A 23,296-nucleotide genomic window follows, 5' to 3' on the forward strand; every position below is an offset into this window, starting at 1 on the left:
TGTAGATAAAGAGACAGTCACGTTATGCTGCTTTAATTTAATAAATATTTTATTTCCATGCACATGCACATGTTTGAGATAGTTTTAATTAAGCTCTTCTTTTCTCATCCTTCCTAGACTTTACTTGTCAGAGAACTTGTTTTTTGTTTGTTCGGTCCAGATCTATAATTCAATCATTTTGGGAAATATCCACTGTAGAAACTCCTTTCCTTGAAATCTTGTCTGTATGTAGTTTTTTCCATGTTTTCTCCTCCAATGCAGTTGTGAACTCCTTGAGAGCAGGGACTAGCTTTTACCTTCATTTGTTCTTTGTATGTCTTTGTTCAGTTATATAGTCATGTCTGACTTTTCATGTGTCCATGGGGTTTTCTTGACAAAGATACTAGAATGGTTTGTGCTTTATCCACTGACCATCTAGCTGCCCCTAATTCTTAGTAGAGTGGCTGGCAAATAATAGGCACTTAATAAAGGCTACTGACTTGGGATCACAAAGCTAGAGCTGAAAGGGTTTTCAAAGAACATCTAGTCCTCATTTAACAGGTTAGAAAACATGAAGATTTTTGGAGATCAAGTGATTTGTCAAAGGTCACCCAGGGAATAAGTGTCAGAGGTGAGGTTCAAATCGAATTTCACTGATTCTAATGCCAGTACTCTTTCAACTGTACCATAATATGCTTGGTGATTTTCCTGGAGTACTGAGAAATTAAGTGACTTGGCCATGGTCAGAGACCTGACACATGTCAGAGCCAGGAACTGGATCCACATTTTACTGACTCCAAAGTTGGCCTTGTTCCCATGACACTACCCTGTTTCTTAGAGTAGTGATACTGCTGGCAATATATACTACCATAATGCACTATGTACCATTTATTCAGTGTGGCTTTTGTTTGGGACATTAAAAAGCAAAGTAAACACTCGTGAATGACAGATACCATATGAGTACCAAAGAAAGCATCTTTATCATTTTTTCCTAAGTAGTTTATTACCAAAATAATTTCAGTGCTTAGCATAATAAAGCTAGCACATAGCTAGCCTCTTAATTGGCACATAGGGCTTAATAAATACTAGAAGAAAGGAAGGAAGGAAGGAAGGAAGGAAGGAAGGAAGGAAGGAACGAAGGAACGAAGGAAGGAACGAAGGAAGGAACGAAGGGAGAGAGAGAGAAGGGGGGGTGATGTCACATCGGCAACACAGGATGTTGGGAAATGTAGTTTTCCCAGCTGAAAAGAGACTGAAAAATCCCAACATGTAGAGCAGTCTGCTGCTTCAATTTTAGCTACTGCAAATTTGGGTCTATGTTATCATTCAATCTAGATCACCTCTTCCACTTTAAAATGTCTGGGCATTACTGGAAAAGTATGTTCTTTCTCATAGTAATTTGTTATCCCTCAAAAAGAAAGAAGACAGAATTGTTATTTTCAGAAAATAGAGAAGGATTTTTTGTTGTGTTCTACTGTTTATGCCAGTCAGAAGTAGCAGATGGTGTGTGATGAGAAGAGCTGTTAAGGACTTGAAAATGAGAAGAAAAAAAAAAAAAAAAAAAAAAAAAAAACGCCTGAGATGGAACATTACTGTGGCTCATGGGAAGAAGGAGGATGAAAATACCACTGCCAAGACATTGCAAATTGAGACAAAGAGCCTGAAAGGTAGCTGAGGGAGAAAAAAAAATCAGCATTAGAGAGAGACATTCATAAGGAGTTTTGCTTTGAGAAATATTTTTAATAAAGGGAAATTTGGTTTCCTTGGAAATCACAGGATAGTCTAACGCCTTTCTCTTTTGCTTGATTCTATTACTTTGAGCATTTAGCTCATGTTACTCATTAAGCAACAATGCCCCTTAGACAATAGTGTTCAGAAATATATATGTTACCTGTGCATGATCTATGAGGGGATTTATGGTGTAGCAAATAAGCATCCATGAAAAACATGGGTTCAGGTTCTACCCCTGACACAAACCTAGTTAAGCACAGGCATCTCTCTAAGGCTTTATTTGTTCTGTAACAGTAGAGGGAATTATCTCACTTGGGGCTTCCCTATGCCAATGAAAACAGTTATTCTTCTCTCCATACACAAGAAGATAAATCAAGTGCCATCATTCTACCAGAATGTCAAATTTTTTTCTGTTGGAAACTATTTATCAGTACTTAATATCTTTGGAATTCTCTCAAATACTTTGCTTTAAGAAGGAAATGGCAAACTACCTCATTATCTTTTCCCAAACAAACAAACAAACAAACAAAAAAAAAACCCTCCAAATATGGTCATAAAGAGTTGGACATTCCTGAAAACACCACATTTAACTCTAAAATCTAACCTAGAAGGGTAGGACAATTTTTTTTTAACTTTTCCCCTTCCCCCACCAAAGATACATCATCAGAAATTATATGGGGAGAACACTATGGAGGGAACACTACTATAGAAGTACTGATTACTTCAGCTATATTTTCTCCTTTCTGGAAAAAAAAAAAGACTTTCTGGAAGTTTGTTGTAGAAACAAATATCTTCCCCTACCTCTAACCCAAACTTCTACTTGTAAACTTCCTGATTTCTATTGTAGGCACCACCTTCCTGTTGTAACTTTTGTTACTAATTTTTGTAGTTTTTTTTTTTCTAACTTTTACCCACCTTATCCAGAAATAACTGGGCTCCTAAACAGATAATGATATAGTGAGTGAGATATCCTTAGATCTTGTTCTGCATTCCTATGTCAGATCCATTGGCATAGACCAAGTAGATACTTTTACAAATCAAGCTCCATAAAAGTATATTGCTTCCAACATTGTTAGGCACTATTTATTTTGTCAGTATTTTCTTTGTCAAGAAAATTTATGTAATTAGCATGACATTCACTTCAATATACTGAAAAAATTTGAGGTCCCACAATGTGTGTACTCCTTCCACTAATGCAAATTGCAGTTCATACATAGCCTCTTATCCCGTTTCTTTTTTATCCATACATTCCTATGAATGTTTGGTAAGTGATTTGTCCACTGAGATTTGGGCATTCTTGTTCAATGTGCAGATACCAATGGAGTGTGCAAACTATAAATCAATTATTGTTCTTCCTCACTACATGACTGGTCTACTATTCCATGTAAGCAATTATTGGTTGGTAATGTGTTGCTGCCTATTCACACTCACTGTGTACTTCTCTATTGTTCTTTAGTAACTTTAAGTCTCTAGAGGTAGTAATATTCCATAGAAATAGGATATGTGGAATATTATGGAATATTATTGTTCTGTAAGAAATGATTAGCAGTATGATTTCAGAAAGGCCTGGAGAGACTTATATGAACTGATGCTGAGTGAAATGAGCAGGACCAGGCGATCATTATATACTTCAACAACAATATTATATAATGATCAATTCTGATGGACGTGGCCCTCTTCAACAATGAGATGAACCAAATCAGTTCCAATAAAGCAGTAATGAACTGAACCAGCTACACCCAGGGAAAGAACTCTGGGAGATGACTATAAACCACTACATAGAATTTCCAATCCCTCTATTTTTGTCCGCCTGCATTTTTTATTTCCTTCACAGGCTAATTGTACACTATTTCAAAGTCCGATTCTTTTTGTACAGCAAAATAACTGTTTGGACATGTATACATATATTGTATTTAACTTATACTTCAACATATTTAATATGTACTGGTCAACCTGCCATCTGGGGGAAGGGATGGAGAGAAGTAGGGGAAAAGTTGCAACAAAAGGTTTTGCAATTGTCAATGCTGAAAAAATTATGCATGCATATATCTTGTAAATAAAAAGCTATAATAGGCTGGACTCTTGAGACGATAGTCTCGTCTAGCTCTGGGACCAAGATCCATTTGGTCCCAATATCTCTCTCCATTTAATAAACTATTGAATTGGTCTCAAAAAAAAAAAAAAAAAAAAAAAAAAAAAGCTATAATAAAAAAAGAAATAAGATAAATGAAATGATACACACACACACACACACACACACACACACATATATATTTAGTAAAAGATATTAAAATTTATTACCAATTTTGGCTAAATTCAGGATTTTTTCCCAAAATAAAAGACATTAAAAAAAAAAAAAAACAAAGAAGGCAATGGTTAATGTTTTTATTTTAAAAATCTTAGGAACTTATTGATTATAGGCAAGATGGCAAAGTATATGCAACAACCCAGCCAAACTCTCCCAACAATTCCCTCTAAATAACTTTAAAATAGCTCTTCAAATATAGTCCTGAAGCAGCAGAGTCAAAAAATGTTGGAGTGAGATATTTTTCCAGTCCAAAACAACTTAAGAAGCCATCAAATAAGATCTATAACATTGGGGTAAAAACCAGCCCAGAATGCAAATGGGGACAGAACAAGTGGTAGACCTAAGAGACAGCAGTGACAATGGCAGAAGCTTTGGGAGTTCCCATACTTGAGATAGTAATAGGGTTATGCAACTGATCAGAAAGTAATTACAAAAGACCCTGAATTGACATTAATCACAAGAACCTGTTGTATTTTCAATTAATACCTCTAGTCACCGTTCTAAAATAGAGAGGGCACTAATTCTAGCAGCCAAAAGCAATCCCTTATTCAGGTCACAGTTCCAAGCAGAGAGAGGTACTAGCATTTGTGGCTACAAGGGAAAAGAGGTCTCTTCCTGAATAAATATCAGAGTGTAAGCCAGGAGAGAAGTGATCACATCTCTCTCCCAATCACACCAACTTGGTATCACCAAAAAGTTGCAAACTTCCAGAACTAGTTCTGAAAGCATCAGATGGAAAAGGATTAATCTTGGGAAAGATCCCTGCCCCCCAACCTAGGTACATAGTCCAACTTTAATATAAAGTTCAAAATCAAGAAATAATCTGGAAAAAAATGAGCAAATAACAAAAAAGGATCTGACCTCCGTCAGTAGTAGAGTAGACCAAGACAAAAACTCAGAAATAAAATGAAATGACATGAAAATAGCAAGAAGTCACAAATAAAAATGAAAATTGAACATGATTTCAGCAAGAATTCCTGAAGAAAAATTTTTAAGTTAAAATGGTAGAGAGAAAAAAATGGAAAAGAAATGAGAGTGACAAAAGAAAATTATGAAAAGACAACAGTTTGGTTGAAAAAAAGGCACAACAAATTACTAAAAAAATAAATAGAACAAATAAAAATAAAATCGAATTAGTCAAAAGGAAAAAGAGGTACAAAAATTCACTGAAAAACAATTTCTTAATAAATCATATGGAAACAAGTAATAGCTCCATGAGATAGCAAAAAAAAAAAAAAAACAATAAAATGAAGTCAAAATAAGGAAAAATAGAAAAGTGAAAAGTCTCATTAAAATACTAGAACTGGAAAATACATTGAAAAGAGATAAAATTTAAGAATCATTAGAAAGCTATAATTAAATTTTAAAAGTTTAGACATAATATTTTTTAAAATTTTGAAAGAAATCTGCCCTGATAGCTCAGAATCGGAAAATAAAATAAAAACTGAATTTATTGATCCCAAAATGAGAATTTCCAAAAATATTATAGGCAAATTTCAGAGCTGCCAGATCAAGTGGGGAGAATATTGCAGGCAGTCATAAAGAAAATATTCAAGTACCAAAAAGTTACAGACAAGATAACACAGAATTTAGCAGCTTCAAAGTTAAAGGAGTAGATGACTTGGAATATGATATTCTGGAAAGCAAAAGAGCAAAACTGAATATGTGTTTTTGGATTTGGGGAGTGAAAATGACAATTTAATAAAATAGAAAACTTTCAAACATTTCTGTTTAAAAGGGCAGAACTGAAAAAAAATTACATTCATATACAAGATTCAAAAGAAACCAAAAAAGCTAAAAATGAAAAAGAAATCATAAGGGACTTAAAGATAAACTTTATAGCCTTATGTGAGAAAATAATACAAGTAATTTTTAAGAGCAATAAGATTATTAGGACAGTTAGAAGCCTTCATAGAGAACAAGGATAGAAGTTAAGTATATTTGGATGATTAAAAAAAAAAAAAAAACTAAGGGCTGAGAAAGAGAGATCCAATAGGTTAAGGGGTAAGGAAGAAGAAGAAGAAGGGGACATAAAAGTGGTGTGCAAAAAAGCTTTTTCTACAGTAGAGAGAAAAATTTGGGGTGTGAGCAAAACTTGAACTTCACTATCATCCAAATTAGTTCAAATAAAGAAGATTATGTATGCATCTTCAGTTAGGTATAGAAATCTGTTTTACAAAATAAGGAAGTAGGAAGGGAAGAAGAAAAGAAAAATACAAGGGGGCAATAAATGAAAGGGTAAATTAAGGGACAAAATGGTCAGAATCAAAATGGACTTTTGAAAAGTAACAGTAAACAAAAAAAGAAAGAAGGATAAACTGAAAAAAAAAATTAACAGAGGGAAACGAAAAGTAATACTAAACATAAATGTAAATAGGATGAATTCACCCACAAAGCAGAAGTAGAAAGCAAAATGATTTTTTAACCAGAATTCAAAAGTATGTTGTTTCTAAGAAACACACAATAGAAAACTATATTTACAAAAATTAAAATACAGGATCTAGGATACTTCAACTGAAATAGGCAGAGGTGGCAAATATGACCTCAGACCAAAGCAAAAGTGCAAATAAATCATTTTTTAAAATAACCAGAGGAACTACAGTTTCTAAATGGTATCAGAAAATGAGGCACAATATTCAGATTCTCAAAGAAAATGTTAAATGAGTTACAGAAGGAAGCTATAAAACTATACTAGTGGAGGACTTCAACTTTTCTTTCTCAGAACTAGATAAATATAGCCATGAAATAAGTAAGAAAAAAGTTAAAGGAGATGAATAGAATTTTAGAGAAATTAAGTATAATAGACTTCTAAAGAAAACTGAACAGGGATGGAAAAGAGTATACCTTTTCCCATAGCAGTACATGAGACCTTCATAAAAACCAACTAAATATTAGGTAATAAAAACCTTACAAAAATTCAGAAGAATAGAAATATTAAATGCCCCTTTTGCAGATCATAATGAAATAAAATTAAGTTTAATAATGGACTTTTAAAATATTGGTTAAAATTGGTTAGAAAATAAATTAATTCTAAGGACAGAATGGGTCAAAAAACATATCCTAGAAACAATAAATAATTTCATCAATGAAAATGACAGCAATGAGACATACTGAAATTTATGAAATGCAGCCAAAGGAGTGCTTACAGTGAAATGTGTATCTCTAAATGGTTTACATCAATTAAAAAAAAAATTAAAAAAAAAAAGGTTAGTGAATCTCCAGACTGGCACACCAACTTATAAGACACTCAGGCTATGTTCACTTTACTCCCAGTGCCAGTCCTCATTCTGTAGACTTCTCCACCTCTTCATTAGCTTCCAACTCTTTCCTATTCTCCTTTATGCATTGTTTTTCCTCTGTAGAATGTAGGGTCCTTAAGGAGCAAGGACAAGCTTGCTTGCTTTTGGAGCAAGGACTAACTTGCTTGCTTTTGTATACTCAGCAATTAGCACAGTACTTTCCATCTTAAGTTCTTAATAAATGCTCTAATGCTCTCTTTGTGTCTCTGTGTGTATGTGCATGTATGTGTTTGTCCGTCTCTTATCCCAAGTAATATACACAATAGAATAGGGACAGAATAATCCTTTCTCATAAGAGAGTGATGCTTTAAAAAAAAAAAAAAATTAGAGTGCTGGTCTTAGGTTCAGGAAGCTCTAGGTAAAATCTCAGCCTTTTGACATTTACTTACTATGTGGTCATAAACTATCTCTTCACCTCTCTGAGTATCAGTTTCTCAATTATAAAATGAAAATATTAACATCTACAAAATCTAACTTACAGAGTCATTGTGAAGTTCAAATGATTTGCCCATAAAACTTTTCAAATTCAAAAAGAAAAAAACGTCAAACCCCGAAGATATGTCTATTATTTCTGTCTTATAAATCTCTAAGGAATGAATCAGAATAATAGGAGGCCTTTTTTATAAGATTTTAAGAGATAACTTTATTAAATAATCTGAAACATTGACATCTACATGTTTAAAGGAAAGATAACTGTTTGTCCAAAATAACTTCAAAGGTCATAGCCAATTCTAAAGTTTATAATACTATACATCTTTTGTCCTTCATAAAATCTAACTAGAAAAATGATTTTCCTATAAATGACAGATTCTTCAAGTTTACCTATTCACAGATATTATATTTAATTGTAATAAGTTTTAAGATGCTAAATTTCTCCCTTGGGGTGGCTAGATGGCATGGTAGATAGAGCACTGGTTTTGAAGTAAAGACTGAAGTTTAATTTTGTCCTCAGACACTTAACACTTACTAGCTGTGTGGTCTTGGGCAAATCACTTAACCCCAAATGAATAACAACAACAAACAACAGCTTTAACTTTTACACTAATACATGTTGGTGGAATTGAAAACTGATCCAACCATTCTATAGAGCAGTTTGGAACTATTCCCAAAGGACTATCAAAATGTGCATAGCCTTTGTTCCAGTAATGTTTCTACTGGGCTTGTAACCTAAAAAGATAATAAAAGGAGAGAAAGGGACCCACATGTGCAACATGTTTGCAGCAGCCTGTTTTGTAGTTACAAGAAACTGGAAACATCTGATTTTTCTTGTGCATCATATTTGTGGAAATATGTATAGAAGAATTGCACACGTTTAACATATGAATCACTTGCCATCTAGGGGAGTGGAGTGAAGGGAGGGAAAAATTAGAACACGAGATTTTGTAAGGATCAATGTTTAAAATAATCTATGTATGTATTTTTAAAATAAAAGGTTTTAATTAAAAATAAATAAATAAGCAAATGAATGAATGAAGGAATTTCTTCCTTGCTATAATATTGGATGATTTAAATGAGATCAGTCTACAAAAATAAGGTGGATGAAAAAGGCAATGACAATAGCCAAATGCAGACTATTTTTGTATTGTACCAGAGTGTGAATAGTTGTTACATTTTCAAATACAATGAAACTTTATTAAAAAAAAAAAACTACCTTAGTCAACTGACTCTTACTACAGATTATGAAATTTTGTTAGTAAGGTAGCTATCAAATTAATTTATTAATCTGTACATTTTAGGCAAAGATATATAGTTGACCATAGACAAAAAGAAGAGAAGGAAAAAATTGGAGTCAATTGTATTTAGAAATTTTGTAGCACTTTTGATTTCAAATTGCTTATTGTTACTATGCATATATGTAATTAATAGCTGAAAATAATATATGGAATTTTTCAATCTAAGATATTTAAAATGGGTAATAAATTATTACACAGCAGGCTCCAACAGTCTTCACAAAATCATAGAGAGCACATTCTTGAAAACATGTCTAGAAAAAGAGGTAAGCTAATCATAATTAGAGGATGAGAAACATAAACCAAAAAAGACAAAGATGGAAAGAAAGGCCCCAAATATACCAATAAGTATGCCAGAGCAGCACTTTTTTTGTTGTAACAAAGAAATATCAACCAAGTTAGATGTCCATTGATTAGAGAATGGCAAGATAAATAGCAGAGTATGAATGTAATGAAATATTCCAGAACCAAGAAACTGATATCTACACTGACTACAACCACATAAATGAAAAGAACAAAAAAAAAAATTCATTTTGTAACTATAATGGCCAACCATAAAAACAATGACATAATGTACTTCTCTCCCTACTTGAAAGGGGTGCAAACTATTACACTTTGTCAAATTTGGTCATTCTTCAGAGCTGATTTTGTTTTTAATTTTTTAATCTTTTTTTATAAGAGATGCTTTAGTGGGTAGGAGAGAGAGTAGTGAGAGATAGGTATATTGGGAAATTATATATATATATATTAAATAGCACTGCAAATAAGATTTTTTAAGAGAATGAGACTAGAGTTTGGCAGACCAAGTGATATACAGGTACTCTCAATATTTTCAAAGAATAAGAGCAAGATCTCCAGGGTTAAAGAATACTGGTTCTAGAATCTAGAGTCTAGAGGTCATAGGTTCAAATCTCACCTCTGATACTCCCTGTATAAACTTGGGAAAGCCACAACCTTCCTGAGCCTCAGTTTCTTCATTTATAAAATGTCAAATAAAATGTATAAGGTCACTTATAGTTCTCTCAGTCTATGATCCTGTGATCTTATGATATATATGTGTATAAAAAACATATGGACAAGAATATTACTGGACATCTTATGGCAAAGAATTAAATCAATGAAGAGTTGAGTTGAGGACCTGCATTAAAAAAAATAGGAGGCAATTATATGGCATAGTAGAAAAAGTGAAGGGTCTGGAGTAAGATAGAACTGAGTTCAAATATGCGCTCAGAAACTTGCTTTCTGACCCTGGGCAAAGTCATTTATCTGTATTCCTATGAGATGGACTTTTGAAGACAAAACAGGAGTTTTTACTCCTTTTATAGTTGAAAAAGTCCCCATCAATCTGTGGGGAAGAGATGTTTGCAACAATTAGGGTTAAAAATGAGTACTTCGGGTTTTTTAGACAGGACTGCTGTTGAAAGCCTGCCAACACTTTCACCTGTTCCTATCCAATGGAAAACTGATACACCAGTATGGCTAGAACAGTGGCCCTTAGGTAGCAATAAAATTCAGGCCTTATTAGATATAGTACAGAAGCAGCTTGAACAAGGGCACTTACAACCTTCTCTAAGTCCTTGGAATTCCCCAGTGTTTGTTGTAAAAAAGAAATCTGGAAAATGGAGGATGCTCACTGATTTAAGAAAAGTGAATGAACAGATGGAAACTATTGGGAACTCTTCAGGCTGGACTTCCATCTCCTACTCAGTTGCCTAGAAAACGGCCTCTTTGGGTCATAGATATTAAGGATTGTTTCTATTCTATCCCTCTGGATAAGGAGGATATGAAAAGATTTCCTGAGAAGTCAAGGAGGGTGTGATCACCTTTCCTTGGGGGCTCTGACCTCCCTGAGGAGTCCTGACCTGTGTTCTAAAACAAAAGAAAGCGGGATATGTAGTGGGCTGAGACTCGAGTTGATGCACTGAGGTCCCAAGCACGTGAGGTTAAATAGTAATTGGACCATACTCTATTAATATATATACTTGGAGAAAGAATGGCCCCCGCCCACTCTTTGTGCAATTCCTGATGTGTTGTATAGGAAATGATGATTTTGGTGGGTGGAGGCAGGGGAGTGGAAAGGGAAGTGGAAAGAGAGACTGCTGGCTGGTTTCTTGACACAGCTGCTCCCATTGCTATAGCGACCCCCCCCCCTTCACCTCCAATCCCCCTTCACCTGCAATCCCCCTTCACCTCTGCTGCCTGGCTTCTTGTCGCAGCTGCCCATATTGCTATCTCAACCCCCCTTCACCTCAAAAAGAATAAAGATTGAAGATTTTTCCTTTAACCTGAATTCCTGACTCCAGCTGATTTTAAATATGCAGTCATCACAGAGTGGTTTGCCAATTCCACCTGCAGTAGATCATCTTTTCTCTTAACTTGCCACTATGAACTGCCCATCCTGAGTGACCCTACACAGGGTAGCTGTTTCTTTGAACTACACAAGCACCTTCTGCCATGACAATGCAGGGCTTCCTGTCTTGAGGGCCAACACTTTATCCACTCCACTACCTAGCTGCACTAATTTTTAGTGTAACAGATACTAAAACCTTTGCCCATGGGCCATAGAATGTTAATTTTTAAGTTTATATATATATACATATTGTTTTATTTAGGGTTCACAAAATATTTTATCTACAATATTAGCTCATTTGGTTCTTTTGGCTTGTTTTGTGTTTTTGTTCATGGGAAGGTAGTAGTTTAAAATACATACCACAAAAAAAATAAATAAATAAACTTGATCATTTAAATAGGTAGGTAAGAAGGAAGGTAGATAGGCAGATACGTAAATAAGAGGGAGACAGTGACAAAGAAACAATGCATCAATCAATCAAAAAATATTTAGTAAAGACTTACTGTGTTGGGTACTAGGGATCTATTAAGAATGAAACAATCTCTAATAATAATGACATTATTTGAAGCATTGCATGATTTACACAAAAAGATCCCTTTATCTAGGAATGTATATTTTAGCAGGGAAGAAGATTTAGAAGAAACAGTAGGGCAGATCACCTCAGATTCATTGGACAGAATTAGCTTGTAAATCAGGAAGCTCTAAAATCAAGTCCCACCTTTGATACATGTTATCTATGTGGCTCTGGGTAAGTAATTTAACTTCTCAATTCCCTAAATTACTCTCTAAAACAAATTACAGAGAAAGTGCTAATCTGCATGAATAGAGGGAATTTACGCACCTGGGAGGTCCTTGTATGAATGAAATCACAGGACCAATACTTTACTATGCAAACATTTGTAATATGAAGGCTATTATATTTGTGACCCTGATCAGCATTAGTTTAGATTTACCCTTGCTTAATCATTTTTTTAAATTATTATTATTAGTTAAGGCTGTTAAATGGCAAGTAGAAATGTCCTAGAACTAATATAAAAGTAGCTTATTTCAGAGGTTTGTTTTATTATTCAATTATTTCAAATGTGTCTGACTCTTCGTGACCCCAGTTGGGGTTTTCTTGGCAGATACTAGAGTGGTTTGTCATTTCGTTCTCCAGCTTTTTTGACAGATGAAGAAAATAAGATAAACAGGGTTAAGAGACTTGATCAGGATCACATAGCTATTAAGTATCTTAGGCCAAATTTTAGTTCAGAAAACAATTTTTCTGACTCTAAGCCTGGCATTCTATCTGCTAAAACCACCTAGCTGTGCCCAAAAGTTTATTAACGATTATTTAACATTTTATCTGCCTCTGTTTCTTCATCTGTAAAATGGTCCTAATAATAGCACATACCTCACAGGATTGTTGTGAGAATCAAATAAGATAACGGGTCTAAAGGGTTTCGCAAGCCTTCAAGCACTGTACCATTTTAAAGAGCTAAGTCTCATTTTTCCTTCTATATCTAGGAACAAACTATTAAAAAATTAAAAGCTTAGAAATTTTTGGATTTTACTTTTCTAATGATCAGAGTTGGCTTTTTTTTTCTTTCTATAGTATAAGAAAGACATCTGAATCACTCAGAGAGATGATGGTAACTTTGTGGGGAGCCTTCCAGATAAGTTCTGGAAAGATGCAACCCCAGTTCTTCAGCACATCCTAAGAGTTTCAAGTATCTTTTAGACACACACACTCAAATGCAAATCTACAAGTATTCTGACACTTTGAAACATTATCAAGGATAGCTAATGCATACATATCAGCTGAAAAATTATGTCTATGTTATTTTTCAGGATGCAAAGCAATCTTCCAAAGCATATAACCCAAAAGCCAGGAACCAAAAACAGGGCCAAATGAAAACAATTTGACCCTTGACTTCTTCCCTTAGATGCTAGATTACCAGCTCTGATTTTATGAACACAAGTTATATTAAAGGAAGCTTTGCAAAACATACTTCCTTTGCAATCTGTGCCCTGATTTCTGATTTGGGGGGAAAAAGTGATTGCCATTTAATATAGTTATAGAAAATGAAGAAATCTCCATTTGCATTTAAAAACAGCATTTGTGTTTGTATTAGACAGCTAGGTATGGATATAGATAGGTATAGCTTTAGTTAAAATACATAGAGCACTGAATCTGGAGTCAAGAAGACTTGAATTCAATCACAACTCAGATACTTACATGAAGCCCTTGACAAGTCCCTTGACCTCTCACTATCTCAGTTTCATCATCATTAAAATAGGAATAAAACTAGCACCTACCATAAGGCATGTTGTAAGAATCGAAGAAAGTAACATTTAGGAAATTTTTCACAAGCCCAAAGTGCTATATAAATGTAACTTATCATCATCATCATCAACATCATCATCATCATTTTCTGGATAGAAATGACTCCAAGGTGCCAATTGTTTCAAAAATAGAACTCTTAACTGAACCTTCATCCTGCCTTTACCCCAATATATCTTTGGAAAGTCAATTTCTAATTGATTTCATTAGGCTGGTTTCAAATTTTTCAATCCTCTTCAAAAAATAATTATAATGATAAGCATTATGATATATTTTATTTTAAAAGTCTTTTAATTTTTATCTAAAGCTTGTAAATATAGTGATTTGGGGGATATTGGAGGAAAAGGAGGAGCTATTTCTCTATTTCTTTTGCAAAGGAGAATAACCTAATATCTTTCTCCCAATGAAAGAGTGGTATATTTTTTCTCCCCTAAAAGCCAAAGACATTTTTTCATCTGGTACCATTGCCATCTGCTGGAGCCTTAGAATTTTGCCACAGAGGGCTTTTAAAGGCATGTGTCAGCAGATTCATGCAATTAAAAGTTCCAGCATGAAAATAACATAGAATAATGATACCTGAATACTGGCTATGCCAACCATGTGCAACAGTTTGGAAGTGAAAATTGAAAAACTTTATTGATAAATAGGGAAGGATTTTTTTCTTCTCGATAATATTTTATTTTGCCAATTGCATGTAAAGAGTTTTCAACATTCATTTTTGTAAGATTATGAGTTTCAAATTTTTTTCTTCTTCCCTATCTTACTTCCCCTCACTCCAAGATATCAAACAATCTGAAATAGACTATGTATGTACAATTACTTTAAATTTCTATATTAGTTATATTGGGAAAGGAAAATCAGAAAAGTTCGGGGAAAACCACTAGAAAGAAAAAGCAAAGAACAAAAAAAGGTAAAAATGGCTTGATTTGATCCACATTCAGAATCCATAGTTTTCTCTGGATTCAGATATCATTTTTTATTTATTTCAAGTCTATCTAAATTGTCTTATATCACCGCACTGCAGGAAAGAGCTAACTTTATCATAGTTGATCATCATAGTTTCTTGCTACTACTGTGCACAATGTTCTCCTAGTTCTGCTCACTCAGCTCGGTTCTAGTTCACTCAGCAATAGTTCATGTAAGTCTTTCAAGACTTTTCTGAAATCAGTTGGCTCATCATTTCTTATAGATCAATAATATTCATTAAATTCAAATACCATTTCCTAATTAATAGATATCCCCTTAATTTCCAGTTCCTTGCCATTACTAAAAGGACTGCTATAAACATTTTGGCACTTGTGGAACTTTTTTATTCTTTTATGATCTCTTTGGGATACAGACCCAGTAGAGATACTGATGGATCAAAGGGCATGCACAGTTTGATATATCTTTGAAGACAGTTCTAAGTTGCTCTCCAGAATGGCTATATCATTTCACAACTTAAGGAAAAGTTTGCCTTGTTAGAGGGATTTCTAAGTCCCTCAAGGATACCTGTTGATGTCTCTCCTCAGAACCTAACTTGTACCTTATTCATAATAGGCAATGTTTGTTGCTGGTAATGATAGCAATTATAAAGTAAGGAATTTTGAAGCACCTAGAAGACTTATTATTTGATGAATTTTTAACAAAAATCAAGGATTGCCACAGAGTTCCACAAATAAGTGAGAAGACCAAAGGACTTTTGAAGGAAGAAGCAAACAAGAGATTAAAAAGTCACAATCAGTTAATCAATAAGCAGTTATTAAGCAGTTATTCTACTATGTGCCCAAGGAGAGTATAGAAATGAGAGAAAATAAAATGGTGCTACTAATTTTTAAATTGGAAAATTTTTTGAAAAACCTGAAGAATAATCTGTTCCAATTAATCATATTTTAGTTAATCTGGGAGTAAAAATTAAAATAATCCTATGAGGTGGGAAGACACAATAAACTATCAAGCATTTGAAGGGCTACCTGGAAGAAAAGATATTAGGCTTGTTTTGTTGTGTCTAGAGGATAGAAGAAGAAGAAAGGGAACTTCAAAGACGCAAGTTTAGACCTAATATGAAGGAATGAGTCTTCCCTCATTAACAACCAGGATTAGATCACTATTAACATCAACAAAATAATAATATAAGTAACCATTGACATATAGAAGGAAAGCGCTAGCATTCTGTCGACTATGCTTCCAACTGCCTTGATAAAAGGATTGGGGGCCCAAGGAATGCAATCTATATATTAAAATCCTATCATATATGAGTACTAGATGTAGTTGTAAAAATATTTTCTTTACGCTTTACATTCTGGGCTCCTTGTGATTTACTTTTCAGCAACAATCAATCATCATTTTAAATTATGTTATAGGAATGCTGGTTTTATTCCATAAAAAATAATTTAAAAGGACAATAAAAGAAATAACACCAAAGACCATCTAATTAAATTTTTACTTGAAAAAGAAAAACTTCAATAGCATAATTTTAAGGAATAGTCTAAACTTTTCTTTAAAATGAACATTCTAAAGAACTGAATCTATCAGAAGGATAGAGGTATCTTCCAATGGGAGAAGATTTCATTGCTACAAGTCTATGAGCTGGAAATCAGGTAATCTGTGGAGCCATTGGGGAAGGAGAATGAATGGAGGCTAAGGATGCTCATGAATGGCAAAGCCATTCCAAATCAGAGTTGCTGTTGTTGATTTGGCAAAGTTGTCTTGACTTTGGAGAAGAGGGAAAAGTTGAGAATTTTTCAGCTTGCTTCTATCCTTAGGAAATTAAAAGGAAACCAGCAATGATATATTTGAGATATATGTCAGTTTCCTGAAATCCCAATAAGCATGTTTTGGTTAATGATTCACCTAACAAAAACAAGAGAAAACAGATTTTTAAAAAATCACTGCTTACATTTTTCCTTGATATTATCAAAATTACTATAAGTTTATTTCTAGTGACCATGGGGTTCTCCTAAATTTTTCTGCTTTGCTTTACCCAGAACCAGGGCACCATGAATTTCCCAGTCATTTCCAAATAATATTCCTTAGTTCTTTGTTCTCATCTCCCTTCCCTTGAAATGGAATCCCCTGGGATTCAAGACAACAGTAGTTGTTCTTTCCCATAGAATCAGTACACCACATACTTCCTGGCCATTTTGAAATTATATTATTTGCATCAAGTTATTTCCTTTATATCCTTTCTACTCAAACTTAAATTTGTCCCCTGCAATCTGGATCTCTGAAAGGTGACCTTTTGCCAATCTTGTCCAAATTCAGAAGATCATTCTACAAACCAGAAAGCTGTCATTCACAAAAAACCTTACCTTTCCACCTTTCCCCAACTTCTAGTTCTGTCCCCCATGAAAACTAAAACCCTTTGAGAGCAAAAATCCTTTTCCTTGTCTGTATTTGAAGCACAAATGCTCAGTACTTGACACATAGGTTTTTTTTTATTATTCACTCATAATTAGAAAAAATATTCAAAATGTTGAGTAGATAGATATTCAGTAGCAAGATGAAAAAAATATGGAAAGAAAAACATAAATGAGAAGGCAGGAATAGAAGAGTTATGAACTGCATCTATGGAGAGTTCCTATCCTGATAAATGTACATATTCATGAAAAGGGGGCAATATATCAAAGAAATCCTATGAATGGTTAGAGTTCCAAATGTATAATGCAGCCATTTTCTGTGTAGTAAAAAAACAAAATCTAGTTTTCTCTCAACAGTTTAAGTACCCCAATGTTCCAAGATCGCTTCATTGTAGTCATCCCCTGTATTGTTACAGTTTGCAAGCAATTTATGCCCTTCTTTCTGTGCAATTCTTGTCCATCTCTCCCCATGACTCTCTATAGAGACTCTACTCCATCTATTTCCTCTTGGGCTTTTAACAATATATGAATGTGGCTACAACATTCAGACTCAAGCATTCTCTTACTCAATGACTTACCTACCTCTTTTTCAGAACTTGAAACTCTTCAAACAACATCTAGAGATAGATAAAAGCTAGATGATAGATAAAAAGGAGAAAGAGCTAGACAGAGAGATGGGGGAAGATGGAGGAATAAGTCAAATTCAGTCAGCAACTACTATGTACCAGCTGCTGTGCTAAGTATTGGGAATACAAATCTAAAAAGAAAGATTTTTTCTTCTTTCAAGGAGATTGCATTCTAATGATAGAAGATAGAAGAAGATAAAAGGAAGCTGAAAAACAGCAGGAGATGGAGGAAAGGGACAATGACAATGAGGGGATAAATGAAGATGAAATTACCTGCCATCAAGGAAAAATCCAGAGAGTCAGAAGGGCAATCTAGTGAAGAATGAAAACTTGGTTAGCCTGGGTTTCCCCCTTAAAAGGGGAGGAAGAGTTCTCAGGAGCAGAAATTGTTTCCAAAGTGAATAGTCCAGGGATAGAGTGAGTTTCCAGGATAAAAAGTCTCTCCCTCTCCCTTCCTCCTTCCCTCTTTCCTTCCTTCCTTCTTCCTTTATTCTCTCTCTCCTTCCCTCCTTCTTTCCCTCCCTGCCTCCCTTTCCCCACCTGTCTATTTCCTTCTTTCTCTAGTTATTCCTCAGTTTTTCTTTGTCTTCCTCTCACATTTTATTTTAGCCATGTGACCTTCTTTGCTTCCATCAGTAGACTTCCCAATATAATCCTGTGAGCTATTGACTTTGAATATAAATCTCAAGAAGCTGAAAATGTGGAGCCTAGAGCGGGGGCACTGGATTCTTCAGATCTTTGACCCAGGTCATGATGTTGGCAATGAAGTATATCATGGCTATAATACATATCATAAAACCAAGACAAGGACAGGCTTGATTTACAGGTTTTTCCTTTTGATTTACAGGTTTTTCCTTTTCAACAGTCATGCAATTTACAGAAGTTTGAAATCTTTTTTTCCCAAAATGGAGCTTTCACGTGATTAATGTCAGAAATCAATTTAGCCCACCCACTCTCCCTAAAGAATGCTGAAAATTTTTCTTAGTTCATCGAACTATACTGGTAGTTGTTTAAAGTTGAAATCAATGTGAGTTTCAATTATTCCACTTCTTTACATTATAAATGCAATAGTGAAATATTGAAGCAATAATCTTAATAATTATTATCGTTATTATATCTATATATAGTCATATTATTATAATTTAATAATAATTATATGAATAATGTAATAATTGCATCATAAATAATATAATAATATATTATATATTAAAATATAGTTATTTATAGAAAACTTTAAAACTTACAAAAAGCTTTATGTAAATTGTTATAGTCAATTTTTAAAACAACTCTGGTGTCATAGACAGTATTATATCTATTTATAGATGAGGAAATGAAGCTACAGGGATATAATTTGCTCAGTTAATATCTAGAATCATATAAACTCAGAGCTATAAGAGCCCCCCCCCAAAAAAAAAGACATCTAATTCCACTTAGACATGATTTTTAAATTTCCTTGTTTGTTCAATTTACTACTGTTCACATTTCCTTAAGCATAATTCAGTCTTGATATCCTCCTCCCTAACACCACTAAATCTTAAAAACTCTCTTCATCTTCCTTCTCATCCCATACTCTGATTGGGAGAAGTCTCAACACATTACGGAATCCATTGTAAATCTATAGTATCTAGTTTCTTTTTTTCTTTTTAAGAAAAATACTTTTTTTAAAAAAGCATCGATGAAGAAAAAGAAGGAAAAAAAAAAAAAAAACAGTGGGTGAGGCCAAAATGGTGAGCAAAGCTGCTTGAGTTCTCCCAGTTTCCCTTGAAAAACACATGAAATCAAGCCTCTGAACAGAGTCCAGAACAACAGAGCCTAAGAACAGATGGAATGAAACAATTTTCCAGTTCAAAAGAGGCTGAAAGGATTTCAAGAAAGGTCATTCTCATTGGGATGAAAGGGTATACAATCCAGTTCAGACAGTGTCCAAGAAAGCCAGTGAGAGTCTTAATCACAGCAGATCATCAATGGAAACCCTTGACCTAACTCAATAAAACAGTAGCAGAACAGCATACACATTGTCACTTTGGGAAACCAGGTGACAACAGGCAGGACTAGGTCAGGCTAGCACCAATGCTAAGAGCAAGACAACAAACACAAAGGAGTCTCAGTGCTCAAAGCCAAGGCTCAAAGTTGCACAAGAAACCTGAGACATCACTCCCTATACTCCAGGAGCAAAGCTCAACTTTAAAAGACATGAAATAGAGTAAAAAATAAAGAAAATGATCAAGGAACAAGAAAGGACCTTAGCCATTCTCCAATTGATAAATGGTCAAAGGATATGAACAGACAATTTTCAGAGGTTGAAATTGAAACTATTACCACTCACATGAAAGAGTGTTCCAAATCATTATTGATCAGAGAAATGCAAATTAAGACAACTCTGAGATACCACTACACACCTGTCAGATTGGCTAAGATGACAGGAAAAAATAATGATGAATGTTGGAGGGGATGCGGGAAAACTGGGACACTAATGCATTGTTGGTGGAGTTGTGAACGAATCCAACCATTCTGGAGAGCAATCTGGAATTATGCCCAAAAAATTATCAAATTGCGCATACTCTTTGATCCAGCAGTGTTTCTATTGGGCTTATATCCCAAAGAAATACTAAAGAAGGGAAAGGGACCTGTATGTGCCAAAATGTTTGTAGCAGCCCTGTTTGTAGTGGCTAGAAACTGGAAAATGAATGGATGCCCATCAATTGGAGAATGGCTGGGTAAATTGTGGTATATGAATGTTATGGAATATTATTGTTCTGTAAGAAATGACCAGCAGGATGAATACAGAGAGGACTGGCGAGACTTACATGAACTGATGCTAAGTGAAATGAGCAGAACCAGGAGATCATTATACACTTCGACAACGATATTATATGAGGACATATTTTGATGGAAGTGGATTTCTTTGACAAAGAGACCTGAGTTTCAATTGATAAATGACAGACAAAAACAGCTACACCCAAAGAAAGAACACTGGGAAACGAATGTGAACTATCTGCATTTTTGTTTTTCTTCCCAGGTTATTTATACCTTCTGAATCCAATTCTCCCTATGCAACAAGAGAACTGTTTGGTTCTGCAAACATATATTGTATCTAGGATATACTGCAACATATCCAACATATAAAGGACTGCTTGCCATCTAGGGAAGGGGGTGGAGGGAGGGAGGGAAAAAAAAATCGGAACAGAAACGAGTGTCAATATAAAGTAATTATTAAATAAATATTAAATTTAAAAAAAAAAAAAAGAAAGAAAAGACCTTGATCATAGAAAGCTACTATGGTGACAGGGAAGATCAAAACACCAACTCAAAAGAGAACAAAATTTTTATATACAAAATCTCAAAAGGGTATATGATTTGGTCACAAACCCAAAGAGCCTTCTTGGAAGAGCTAATAAAGGATTTAAAAAGTCAAATAAGAGAGATAGAAAAAAAATTGGGAAAAGAAATGAAAGGCATGCAAGAGAAAATTAAGAGATTGGAAAGGGGAAACAATTCCTTAGAAATACAATTGGTCCAATGCAAAAAAAAAAAAAAATCCATTGACAATGCCTTTAAAAGTAGAATTAATTAAATGGAAGAGCAGATACAAAAGCTAAGAAAAGAAACTCAAAACTGAAAAACTAGAACTGGGCAAATGAAAGCTAATGACTCAATCAATCAAGAATCAATCAAACTAAAAAGAATGAAAAAATGGAAAGGAATATAAAATACCTCATTGTAAAAACAACTGACATGGAAAATATATTCAGGAGAGAGAATTTTAAAATTATTAGACTACCTGAAAGTTACACCCAAAAGAAGAGCCTGTACACCATTCTTCAAGAAATCATCAAAGAAAACTGTCTTGCTTTGGTAAAACCAGAAAATAAAATAGTCATTGAAAGAATCTGTCACCTTCTGAAAAAGATTCCACAAGGAAAACTTAAGGAAATATTTTTCAAAACTACAATGAGACCATGAAAAATACCATAAGCTTTCAAAAACAAAAACAAACAAAAAACAATTCAAGTATCAAGGAGCCACAGTCAGGATTACCCAAGATCAAACAACTTCTACAATAAAGGATCAGAGGACCTGGAATACTATATACCAGAAGGCAAATGACTTTGGATTACAACCAAGAATCAATTACCCAGTAAAACTGAGCATTATTATCTTCTATCATGGAAGATAGATCTTCAGTGAAGAAGAGGACTTCCAATTATTTCTATTGAAAAGACTAGAAATAACCAGAAAACAATTTACATATACAAGACACAAGAGAAGCATAAAACAGTAAACAAAAAAAAAAAAAATAAAACATTATTTAAAGGTTAAACTACATTCCCTTCATGGGAAGATGATAATTGTAACTCTTGAGAGCTTTATCTTTTATTAGGGCAGTTAGAAGGGCTATACATAAACATAGGGTATAGGTATAAGTTGACTCCGATGGGATGATATTTTTTTAAAAAAACAGACATTACAGATTGGCAAAAGGATTGTACTAGAGAAAGAGGAAAGGGAAAGTAAAATGGGAGGGGGGGGGGTAAATAAGATCACAGAAAAAGGCACAAAATATGTATTATATAGAGGGAAAAAAGAAAGGAGGATAAGCACTGTCTGAAGCTTAATGTCATCAGTTTTTGTTTAAAGAGGAAATAACATGCACACTCAGGTGAGTATAGAAATTTATCTTACTGTAGGGAAGTAGGAGGAGAAAGGGAAAAGAAAAGGGAGGAGCTAAATATAAGGAAGAGTAGAAACACTAGGAGAAAGGGGTAAGAGAAGGGAGGGGGCTAATATAAAGGAAAGCTGGTTGAGGAAGGGGTTGATCAGAAACAAGACACTAGTGAGAAGGGAAAAGATATACAAAGAGAAAATAGAATGAAGGGAAATACACAGTTGATTATAATAATGGTGAATGTGAATGGGAGGAACTCTCTGATAAAATGGAAGCAAATAGCAGATTGGATGAAAAAAACAGAATTCTACGATATGTTGTTTTCAAGTAACAGATTTGAAATAAAGAGACATACAAAGAGTGAGAATAAAAGACTGAAGCAGAATATATTATACTTCAGCTAAAGCAAAAAAAAAAAAAGTATTATCTATTTATTGCACCATATTCCTGAGAACCCATGTGTTCACATTGATTTCTTTAACCTGTGCAACCTGTATTTTTGGAAATGTTCAGTTTACATAGTGTAGAACCCAATGGTTTTCTACATCATGGGTGGAATAGCCCCTTTTTATTAATTCCTGTATCTTTAGAATTAACAAGATTGGGTCACTAGTGTTTAAGCAGAGCCAGGAGAATAATGTTCATGCCATTGCAAGCCTGGGTCTGAAGTTGTTATGGCTTAAATTCCCAATGCAGATCATCTATGGCACATCAAACTGAGAACAAATAGAAGAAACAAATATCCCACAGGCACATTTCTCAGAGCCAGAAAAAAAAGGAGAACAGGGGAAGAATCTAACTTTCCTTAAACTAGTTCAGTTCACAGTATCCATGCCGCTAAGTGCAAGAGTCTAAGGAAATCTGAAACGGTAAAGACCAAAAAAGAAATAATAGTTGTGTACCCAGTTTTAAAGATACAGGCAACTAACCAAATGCAGCAATTATA

Source organism: Antechinus flavipes, chromosome 2 (genome assembly GCF_016432865.1).
Source record: "Antechinus flavipes isolate AdamAnt ecotype Samford, QLD, Australia chromosome 2, AdamAnt_v2, whole genome shotgun sequence".
Taxonomy (NCBI): Eukaryota; Metazoa; Chordata; class Mammalia; order Dasyuromorphia; family Dasyuridae; genus Antechinus; species Antechinus flavipes.